The sequence below is a fragment of the Polyodon spathula genome, chromosome 24 (genome assembly GCF_017654505.1).
Source record: "Polyodon spathula isolate WHYD16114869_AA chromosome 24, ASM1765450v1, whole genome shotgun sequence".
Lineage (NCBI taxonomy): Eukaryota > Metazoa > Chordata > Actinopteri > Acipenseriformes > Polyodontidae > Polyodon > Polyodon spathula.
Window position 1 is genome coordinate 9,731,114 of NC_054557.1, and position 12,077 is coordinate 9,743,190.

Genomic DNA, 12,077 nt, shown 5'->3' on the forward strand with positions numbered 1-12,077 from the left:
TCACCTCACTGTAAAGTGTAGTCCACGTGGACTAATGTAATATTAACAGAAGGTGCGGTACAAATAAAAATTGCTAACAGTACCTATTAAACATGAATACATTGTCAAAAAAAAACAAAAAAAACAAGATCAGTTTGGATGGATTTATTTATTTTGGGGGGGGGGTCACTATACTGGGCCCAGTTTTACGTTCTGTCTGTCTGCTTCTCTGTGCCAATGTGTTTCATTGTAGTGTCCAGGATGAGATGCATCATAATGCTGCTTGCGAGTATGTGTAAAGGACATTACAAAAACACACTGGGTTCTACTGATCTGAACAGCAGCAGACAGAAATACTGCACAACATCTCTGACACTTCCTGTCTATTGGAGTCTGTTGTCATTAAACATTACAAATTGCCAGGGTTGGTCCTATTTTCTATCATTTAGATCCACATCAGTTTAGAGTCATTATTGAACTTGACCCCACTGTCTTTTTGATTACATCAGATGCTTTGCTCTCTTTCAGACATCACCCTATATAATTAACTCCGTTTGCTTCATAAAGCTAAATGAAACCTGTTGAATAATGCTAACATATTGAATTACATATCGTTTTGTAGTTTTCCATACACTTAACGAAAAACTGACGAAAACCTAACAGTTTGAAAATCTAACATGAAATACTGTACTACTATTATGGCTTCCGGTAGACTGTTGCAATATCACATTGTACTTTTCTTTGATTACATGTTAAATAAAATATGTGAATTATGTTCATGTAGTATTTATTTATTTTTTTTAATGATCCCTCAATCCCGAAAATGTAGGTGATGCCAAACAGTTAGCCTTATGTACAGTTTTATGCAACCATTCAGAAATACATTAAAAAGTGATTTCTTCTATATTACAGTGTGTATAATATATATATAATAATCATTTATCTGGTTGTGAAAAACACAAATGTATAAGAATGCTGTAATGTGTAAAGAGGCACAGCAGGGGGGAGTAATGTTCTATTGCTGTAGCACTGGTAAGGCTACTTCTAGGTCAGACCAGTAAGAACACTAGTGAAGCCATCAATGCAATATCTTAATAAAATCATACTTTTTAGAAACACTACAAGCTTGCTGGTCTATGATTTAATAACAGTGAACAGGTCATTTTCTGAATACCCCTTGAGGGGTCTGATACTTTGATGCTGTTGTCTGTTTTAAGCTACTTTGCTACTGGCTAAATTACACTAAATATTATATTTTCCACATAATTATAAGGATTAGGTGTACAAGACAAGATTTAAAAATATATTTTTAAGGTGTTTTTAAAATAGAAACTCTAAAACCGTGGCTCATTTACAAATCTGAGTGGAGTTGATAACTCTCACTTCAGTTAATTTCTATTCTAATACTTTAATAATTGCTTGCGATAGGGACATGACCTCAACCAAAGAGAATTTGTCCATCCATATTGTAGATTTATGCCAGGTAGTATAATCCTAAAGATAGAGATCAACTGATTTTGCATCATGTTTGGTTACCAAGCAATGGTGAGAATCAATGTTTTCTGAAGATTCTCCGAACCTTTTCATTAACATGTTTTAGGATAGTAAAGCAGCTGGTGTAACCATATGCATAATGTTCCCTGCCTGTTGTGCTTTAAAATGTCAAATGGATTGGGTTTCCTTCAGGTTAATGTAATGGGCGAGACAACTGCTAGAAATAAACATCAAAGAAATATCAATAAAAACGGTTTACAGAATATCCACTTCTATCAAAACCCAAAGCGCACCCAACTGAATCATGAAAGTACCTTTGGAAATGCAGAGAGGCTCCTCAGGGGTTATTTGTTTTCACGTTTTGCATTTTAGATGGAACCAGAACAATTATTTCTGTGAATCAGGTGTTCCAACAGATGGACACCTCTCTGGTTTCTATTCATCTAATTGAGTGTTGCCTCTGAAAAACAAACCATACACCCTAAATGATTGAACTGCAATTTCTAAAATGATTATTTCCTTATTCAACACAATTACACAAAATGATGTATAGTATGTTTCCACTGTACTGTGATAACACAGTAAAGTAAGACTGGTTTAGCTAAGTAAATGCAGAAAACCGTACTGTAATTACATGTTTCAAATGTCCCTTTCACGTATTACATTTGTTCTGCATTTCCCTTATAATGGGATACACAGCTTAAATAAAAGGGCAATTTCAACATTTACACAGAAAGTGGAAAATCCTCTACAAAAATACTGTTTGAATTTTAGACAACGAACTCTGGAAAAAAAAGGCAAGCGAATATACCGATATGCATTTTATTGTATCTTTTGCCCACAATCCCACAATATATACAGTAAAAACCTATCATGTATATTTGTATCCAAAAGAATTACATTAACTATATTTAAATATATTTTTCAAACAGAGGTTTTCTTTAATAAAATACTAAAATAATTAAACCAGATTTATATTAAGCTATTAGTCAGAATTGTATTAGTTAGTATTACTAGCCAGGAAAGAGAACATTCTGTCTTTTTCTGTGTTTCATTTGGATAGGACAGAGTACAATTCTTTTAACCTAAGGCTTACCATTACATATGAATGAATAGGTGGCGAGAGTGCTGCTTTTAAATTCTCCCACTTCCTAAGCTATGAGCTGCAGAGTGAAAAATACAAAACTGAACAACTCTTGCAATCAAAAAAGGAATGTTGGTAGAATGCACGCACAGTACTTGGAGCTTTTCTGATTATAAAAGGCTAGAGATAGTGAAAGAAATCCATATACAGTAATTGCTTTAGAGAGACAGGGCCCTTAGACATTATTAAAACATTGCCAGACACTGTACAGTGCAGTGCTTAAAACGACCCCATTATCACTGATAATGCTTCATGTGATGTATGCATCTTTTCCACACTAAAATCACCATTACCTTGGTATCTATTATTCAACTGAACAGAAAAAAGGGGGGGGGGAGGGGCGGGGGAATCAAAAAGGGTATGATTCAGAACACGTTTAAATGTAAACAGATGATGACTGGTATTAGCAAGTACAACTAGCTTACATTAAAAGAAGCTTCTATTTTAATAATGAATCTCTATTGAAAAATGCCAGCGCCCACCGTGGACTGTAACATCTGCCAGCACCACTAGGGCTTTGTTTGTGGGATGAATAAAATATGTTATGCAGATAATCTTCAGCTCTGGTAATAAGTGTCACTGGATAACCAAATTACATTTTAAGTCATTATCTGAAAGCCTAGGAGGATTAGTGATGCAAGAACTTCACAAGAGTAAAAACACATGATGATTTCTATAAAACCTCTTGAAACTGCACAATTAACAACTGTTCTCCAATGAAAAACCACCTGCTTCTTGACGTGAATGCCTACATTATTCAGAGCAGGATGTAACACCGAAATTCTAGGTATTGCTTCATCTCACAACAATTCTTCAGCATGCTTGCTGTTGAAGTGACGCATGTGCCAGATACATAATAAATCCTTTAAAGTACAAAAGTCTGCTAAGGATTAAAGGTGTCAGTGCTATAGGGCAATGCTCTGTATGCAAACTGCAAGGATCCAATTTCTAAATTTGGTTGAACTGCTCTTTTCAAATTGCCATATGGTACAGAGTTGGCAAGTCTAAATATAGAATTAGATTCTCTTCAAATACATGCAAAACACTAGTATCCCCAAAAAAGTAACCCTTTACCAGGCACACCGAATTGGTTTATCTTTGGCAAGTGCCCCATCTTCAATTGCATGTATTTCTAACACGTCTGCAGTGGTACTCTCAAGCACTTCATTTGCTGCTGATGCAGAACAACTCTCTGGTGACACTGATTTTTCATGTTACCCCCAAAAATGTGTTTTATCTGCAATTGACAGCCAAGACTGAAATGAGAGTCATCGTTACTTATACCAGCATTGAAATGAAGGAAAGTTAGCAGCAGCAATGAAGGAAATACATTTCGGAGTAACTGTTCAGTGGCTTGTGACTACAAGCGAGATCCCTGCCCCAACAGAACACAGCCATTGGGAACTGGACAGGTATGCGGTTAAGTAGCTTTGACAGGTAAGGTCAGACATAGCCAGGGGCCCTTGACAAACACATTGTGGAGTTTAACATTGCCAAGAGTTAAAAAATTTAACAAGGTTCTAAAAATGTCCATAAAATAGCTAATACTCAGCCTGATAAAAAAAAATGATCTCAATGAATAGGGACGTTCTATATTAAATCTGTTACTATTCATTGAGTGGGTTTTCTAACCACTATAACTTAAGCCATATAAACCACATAATGGAAACCAAACCAGCTACATTATTATTTTCAATGGCATCTACTCAGAATAACTAAATCTGACAGAGCCCTGTGGCAACTCCATTCCAATTTTACCTACTAGTGCACAATGCTGCAGATATACAGCTTGCTGGACCTATTATTGGGCAGATTTGTTAAAAGATATCACGCAAATGAAATAAAAAAATGAATAAGCTCTATATAAAAAAATTACACACAATGTATGTGTTGCGGTCCTTTGAGTTCCTACTTCCTAAAGCATTGTCGGTTTTCAACTTTAGCAAACACGTTCTTTTACGTTGGTCACAACAGAAATCAATTTAACAAAGCTAACACTAGCATACAGCATCCATTTCAAAAGACCTTGCTCTTCAAGGGAAGATGTATGCAACTTTCTTGTACAATATTCTGTATTTTAGACCGTTTCTATAATTAAATGAATACATCAAATCCACACAAAAAAATACATTGTGATTTAATGTCCACGTTTGATGCAGACAGTTTAATCTGAACATTGGACACCATATGAGAACTGGAGTTCAAAACAAATCTGAACAAGAAAATTGGGTTCAGGTCTATTACAAACCCTAACGTTAAAACACAAAGGTCCCTTGAGAGATATAATTACAAGAATATGTATTGTGGCCAATTCACACAGCTTCCAGATGAAAGACAGTTCCAAATAGCTTTTCTGAGGGGAAAAATATGAATTAGAAAAAAAAAAAAAAACTTAAATTTACTTATTTCCTTTTTTACAATCAGCAGATATTACTTTAGCAACTAATTGGAACAGCTAGTGACATCACTTTACAATTGTCCTTATAATAATACTAACAATAGACCACAAGTCCCCGAGTCCTTCAAGCTACAGCGGCTCAGAATTCCCTGTTTACAGTTTAGCTTTTTATGCATTCTACTTTATCAGAACATCTTGCTGAATATTATCTCAAGGTTGTTTGAGCTGCAGCAACACAAACTTTATCTCATCTCAGAACCTGCTTTCCCTTATATGACTCTCTGATCCTAGAATACTTTATAAACTTCGACTACTATCGTTAGCAGAAGGTTATAAGTCAAGCAATACCAGAAACAGTGGAATAAAAACAGAAATCCAACACAGCTCTATAAAGTCTAAAACATTTCTAAATATTTATGTTTAGTTTAGTTTCCTCTTTCAAATAAAACATATTGGTTGCACACTACTACTCACAAGAAATGTCTCCTTGTCTCATTTGTTATTAAAACGCCATTGCTATATCTTCAAAGGGTTAATTTTTAGGACTGAATTGCATTATACCAGACTAATATGTAGAAACAGCATTACATTATCATGCTGGGGAATAACAGTAGAAGGAAAACTTAAAAAAAAAAAAAAAGGGAATTTTATTTTAGGTTTACAATAGATAAAGGGACTGAACTACAATTCAGGTTGTAGCTTCATTTAATTTAATGAAGCAAATGGAAAAATGAATTCCAAGCACTTATAAGCCTCACCCTTTGAAAATCTCAAACAATACAACTCTAAAACTCATTAGCCATTGGGACAGATTGAAGTATTAAAAGAACAAACTGGTGTGTGTAATCACACCAATCAATATGCAATTATGATCTGTATACTTGTTTGTAATATAAGAATATAATAAATTAACCTAGTCAGGTCCATGACTTCCTGGCCCTCTGATAAAGGTGTGGCACTGTAATTATATGCATGTTTGCAGTTTAGCAGACAAATCATATATAAAAATCAAAAGGCACAGATAATCAATAGAAACACAAGAGTAATCTCTCAATTTTTAGGGGAGGGGCTCTGAACTATTTAAAAGGTGCAGTGTGTCCCAGCCAGCGCTGATACAACTGCTGCATGTTATTCCGAGTGATTTCTCAAACCTAACCAATAAAAGACACAACTACAACATTGTCCGATAACCCTCCAATCATATCGAATACATGCAGAAGCACTGGCCTACACGGTGCTGAACCAATCAGCAAAACTATCCCCTGAAACAGAAGCTACAGCATCGTGAAATCAGTAAACTTAAACAAGTACCACATGTGCATTACAATAGCATTCAGCAACTGTTTAGAGTCTTTGGCTTAGTAAACTTTGTTTGACGTCAGCCTGAACTTTGACCTATTAAAACAGTCCAGATAGTACACTTAAATAAAGCCATAATCCCTGTAGAATCCGAAACTTCAGCCTGACAATTCTGTGGATTATGTACAGGATCTGTGCTGATGTATGTAATCAATATATGATTGAGAAGCAGAGGTAATCTGTGCAATGCCAAACAGAAGGACCAATTTCTGGCTTGAAAGAGGGTCTTTTCATGAAAGTTTAACCTGTCCTTGTTCCGTTCAAGTCTGTATGTATGCTTTTTCACATTATTCAAGTCTGCATTCATGTATTTTCACTGCACATTTTTAGCACATAAGAAATAAATTAGGTTACACAAGAAAAAGGGGAATAATAAACAAACAAACAGTATTATAATTAATGAATAATGGTCACTAGAACACACACAAAGGTCACCATTGGCGACACCATCAAAATTAACAACAATAGCCAAAGTACAAATTATCTCTGGAAGACTGGACAAAATTCACCAAGGAGTAAAATAATGAAGAGCTGAGCACAAACGTTAGCTGACAAGTCATTGCTGTCATGGGTTTCTTTACTTATGAAACAGTTGACATTGATGTCTCCAGATATATTGAACCACAGTTACTTGTACTTGGCAAACAGAAAAGCTTTGGTGTTTACATATGGACATAAGAACCAGGTAAAACAGTCCTGTGGTTGTTAGACTTAGCCAGTCTTATGGTCACCACACCATATGTCCACCAAAGAGAGCTTGACAATTAATGTGACCTTGACCTTAGCTCCAAGTTTATGATACATACAAAAAAAAACAGGTGTAACCAGATGACGTTGATTTTTAATCAATCAACAAAATTGCTAAAAAGAGCAGAATTATATAAACTACAGAGGCAGCACTTTCTGCTACACTAATAATGTCTGAGTCCACTGTTATTATTTATTTATTATGTATGGATAAAGGGATACAGATTAAGTTCCGTTTTCATTTCAGGGGCTGCAAATTACATTAACACAAATAGAGGAAAAACCTCCCACAGAATTTGGTCCATATGACTGGAAAGACTCATATTTAACCCTGTGATTTCACTTTGGATGGTGGTAAATGCTGTGTCAATATGGATCTTCTATAATGAATGTATGGAATACATGAATCTGTTCTCTTGACAATGTGTTAAATATAAAATTGCTGATAATGTGAAAAACAATGCCATCTGTTCTGACTGTTCTAAACCAAATTTACTGTTTCCTGAGAGTTTTTCCCTGCTAACAAAAACAGTCCTGAGAAGCAGTTAAGGTTTCACAAACAACTCCACAAAGAGCATTAGATGTCCATGATGTTATCCAATAATGTTTTCTAAAGACACAAAAGCAACTATGCACAGAAAATATTTCATAAATATGAAAGAAGATATCTATCTAGTGCCCGTCTGTGCTATACAGCAAACACATCCAATGTCTTTCACTCCCTTGTATCTACGTGCATTTTATGGAGTTTGTGCAGCTTTGGATATCAGCACAAACGAAAGCACCAATGAATCTTTTTCTATTATAGCTAACACAGCTATATTAACTAATCTGCTATTGTGTTAATTACCAAGGATATGAACAAACCATCTGCCAGTTCATCAACCTCTATTGGGTTCAAAACATCTCCACTATCACTTCAATTCCCCCAAAGTGATAAATACAGTTCAATAAGTGCGAAAAGAGTTATCAGGAAGGTATTTCATGACCACTTAACCTCGAACTTAAATACTGGGTCAGTGGACAATATATATTTTATAATAGTTTTACAAAAGCTTGCCTTTGATTTACAACTGTTCAAGCCATCAAATAAAAAACACATTTCTAGAATAGAATTCCTACAATGCTCTCTGCTCTACGATGTCAAAGGAAATTATACAGATTTTTGTATGCAACTAAATTCTGTTTTTAGATCTTGTACTGTATACATAGGTTATATGATTTGGAGACTATAATTATCCTCCACAGTTGATATTTCAGATGTATTTTTCCATGTCACTTTTCCATTTTGATGTTATGTTTAATTATTAGCTTGCATGCTTTAATAAGCACATTTCTGCCTTATATAATTATAAATATCAGGTCACCTGGAGCGGAACAGCAAAGCCTCCTCTTCAAAGAAAGCTTTAGCTCCTGTCTCAGCTGCTAGTTGGCATTTTCTAGGTATTTCATAATTTTAAATACTGTAAATGCAAAAAGTAATCCTAAAAAAGGTGGCGTATTATCAACAAGAAATACGAATAAATATAAGTTGTCTTTATTGCAAAAGTTTTACAATTTTGAATAAACACTTTATTTGGAGGAGCGCTTTCTCAGGCTCGTATTCCAACTCATCAGCGGAATGTTGGGATCATCCAATCAAACCTCAAGGGGGACCAAACCTTTTACAGTAGAGCCAATACGTGAGAGAACAAGGCTAAGGTTTAATTGATCTTTCAACGTCACATGCTAGGATGCTTTTACTTATTATCATCACTGATTAACATCCCCCTTCATTTTTTTAAACACTCAGAGTCCATAGCATTGCAAAGGGGAGAATGTTCTTTGACACTGTAGGATACTATACAGCAGCTTTTAACATAACAGGAATCAACTGGCAATTAGGACTCCTGGCATCTCTACAACTGATCTGAGAGATATGCTTAATGCACCATAAAGTTTTAGTTATGCACCTCATTCCTGTTTTAGAAGGAGGTACTACTGACTGCTAAATATTACATATTTTTACATATGAATACACCTGCCCCCCCCCCCCCCCCCCCCCGTTTTGGAAAATAATTGACTATGTGTAACTTTACTGCCCTTTCTTATTCCAGATATCCTTGTCATTTATGTTTTGTGGTCTACTAAAACTATAAATAATTCAGATCACATTAGACAGCATATCATAACTTAATGGGAAATGACTTTTTTTTTTTTGGCCCTACGTCACTATCCTTGACACTTCAATTCAACTGTTTGTTACTGGAGATCTCTAGCCATAATCTCCATTACACCAGAAAAGGCACACAATTCACTGTAAATCATACTAAAAGCCCTATTTATATATATTAAACAGAGTTGTATTTGAGTATTATGATCAGAGCACGGTTTTCAAATATTTGCTGCAGAACTTTTTCAATAAGACTGGGAAGAATGGCAAGTCTAGTCGACATAAATTTAATCCCTACTGAGCTTGAGAAGTGTCTGAGGGCCATGCACTTTCTTAAAAGTCCAGACATTGCTTTTAAAATTGGTTAAGATTACATTTTTTTTCAATGTGAATCAAGGTTAATACTTCATCTTTGTGTTCATTGAAATCAATACCACTGTTTTGGCCAGTATTAATCCCAATAGCTTTGCATTTGGCCCCCAAACTCCATTTCTGTTGCAGTATATGGATGATCAAATGTCCCCATTTCTTATTGACAGCGATGTTCAGTGCAGCAAGAGATTTAATTATTCCTTTGGAGACAGAAACTTCAGACTTCTAGGGTAAACAATGACATTCAGTATGTACTGGGAAGGTGTATTCTCCACTATATTTATATACAAAAACAAATACAAAAAACACATAAATAACCCTGCAATTCAGCATTCACTGGACATTTCACACACTAATTTCAGTAGCAGTAAAATCTCACTACTATTATGGAGTTTTGGTGCAATCATAAACGGTAGAAAAAACCTCAAGATGGTCACCAGGCAGCCATATTGTGTAGGACCACAACATACACCTCTGGGGTGTGAAATGCATCCAGAACTTTTAAAGATGGTAGAAGAAATAGACCCAGGAGACATAAGCAAGTGGAAGCGGCGGTCTATAAACGTGATAACTATCATCATGTCACTAACGCCTTCAATATTAGTTTTGCCACTTAATTGTAAAAAATATTTGGGACTAAAATGAATGATGTTCTGTGGGAACAGAAAATGGCATTGATCAGGATCTGAATACGCTGTGATGCATAGAAGATAAGTTTTCTCCTTTTTTCTGGCAAATGCTCTCAAGCACAAAAATTGCAAAATACATTCCACCCAAAATTATTTATGACCCACACTTTGTATAAAAGCCATCCAAACAATAACAGGATTATGTTTTAAAAACATATTATTGTTATACTGACAACACATGATACAGCAACAGTAAAGTAAGCCGTTTCTTGTAAACACTTCAGCATGTCACCCTTCAAGACTTTAATATGTTTACATATACATACACAGACTTGGTCTCACACACACAGAGTCTCTCTCTCTCTCTCTCTGTGTGAAAGACATGTGCCAACTTTACATTTTCTTAAACTATTTTTCCAAACAGTGACTTTGTTATGTAAACAGCATTATATGTCAGGGACACTTGCCAATTAGCATCTTCCATGGATGCAGTTCAATGACAAAATAGGCGGTCAATCTTCCTCATGAAAAATAGACCATTACCATCTTTCATGTTAAACTGGGGACAGCACTAAGGAGCTAATGCACTTAACAACAGTGTGCAGACTCAGACAACAATTTATCAAGGCAGTAAGCTGTTTAAAGAAGCTGAGAATATGCCAAGCCATCTTGCTGGCCAGTGACTGCCAAGATCTGCACAAAATAAGGAAAAAAAAAAAAATTGGCAAGAAGATCACAAAGTCAACAGTACTATTCCTCTGCCTTCCTACACAGCGGAGTGTCTTGGGGGGGGGGGGGGGGGGCGATGGGGGTCAGATCAAATAGATTTTTTTTGAAGGCATTAACTAAACCCCAGAGTCTATAAATGAACCTTTGTCTCACCTTCCAGGTGGAAGTCTCCTTGTTCAGTAAGCAAGCCTGCAGCATGGTAGCAGAGAGAGCATTGATAAATCCTTCGGTAAATATCACACAATTGTCATATCCTTCCCTCTTCTGTGCTTAGTTTCAATTAAATATATATATATATATAGGTTAATGTATGAAACCATTGGGTATGACTTCTACTAGCAATTAGTCTAACATCACTTTTTTTCTCTGCCAAGCATTTAGTAGGTCTTATTTTTACTAGTAGAATAGGTCTCAGGCATCAAGATTTCAGTAATGTGCTACAAATGAGAGACTTTTTTTTCTTTAACCCAAAGTTTTTACGGTTCTCCAGTTTACACCAGATTTGGTTTTCTATGTGCATTTCAATTGAAAGCAAGGCTGGAGTTTGGTAAATGTTTGTACAATGCAGGAGAGAAGTGCCTCTTTGCTTTGTCCTTCCATCCTTCGTTTGGCAATTCATCACAATTGAGCAATTGTGCATTTAGTAACAGGGTCTGCATTTCCTCTAATCTATTCCCACTCGAGTTGCTAGAAACTAGTATATCTCATTGTCTACAGAAACAGACCGTCAGATCGCTAGTTCCCAAAGTGAAAACTTGTTTACCCATCACTGGCACCACTCAGCCTTGGCAGAATACAATGCAACATTATTTTAGGCTACTCTTAAAAAACCCCAAGGGAATTCAAACTAAATACAACCATTTGGAAAAATGTAATGTAGTGGGAATATTAAACACAGACGAGGCAGTCAATAATTAGCTCAGATGAAAGTGTTCAATAGGGAAAAATATCCTTAAACAGATGTTGAAGATTCCAGAAGTTTTATTTGAATTATATAAAAACTATGTCACTTATTTATATTTTTTTAAGCAAGTAATAATCTGTAATATCGTTAAGTATTGCACTGTCTGCAAC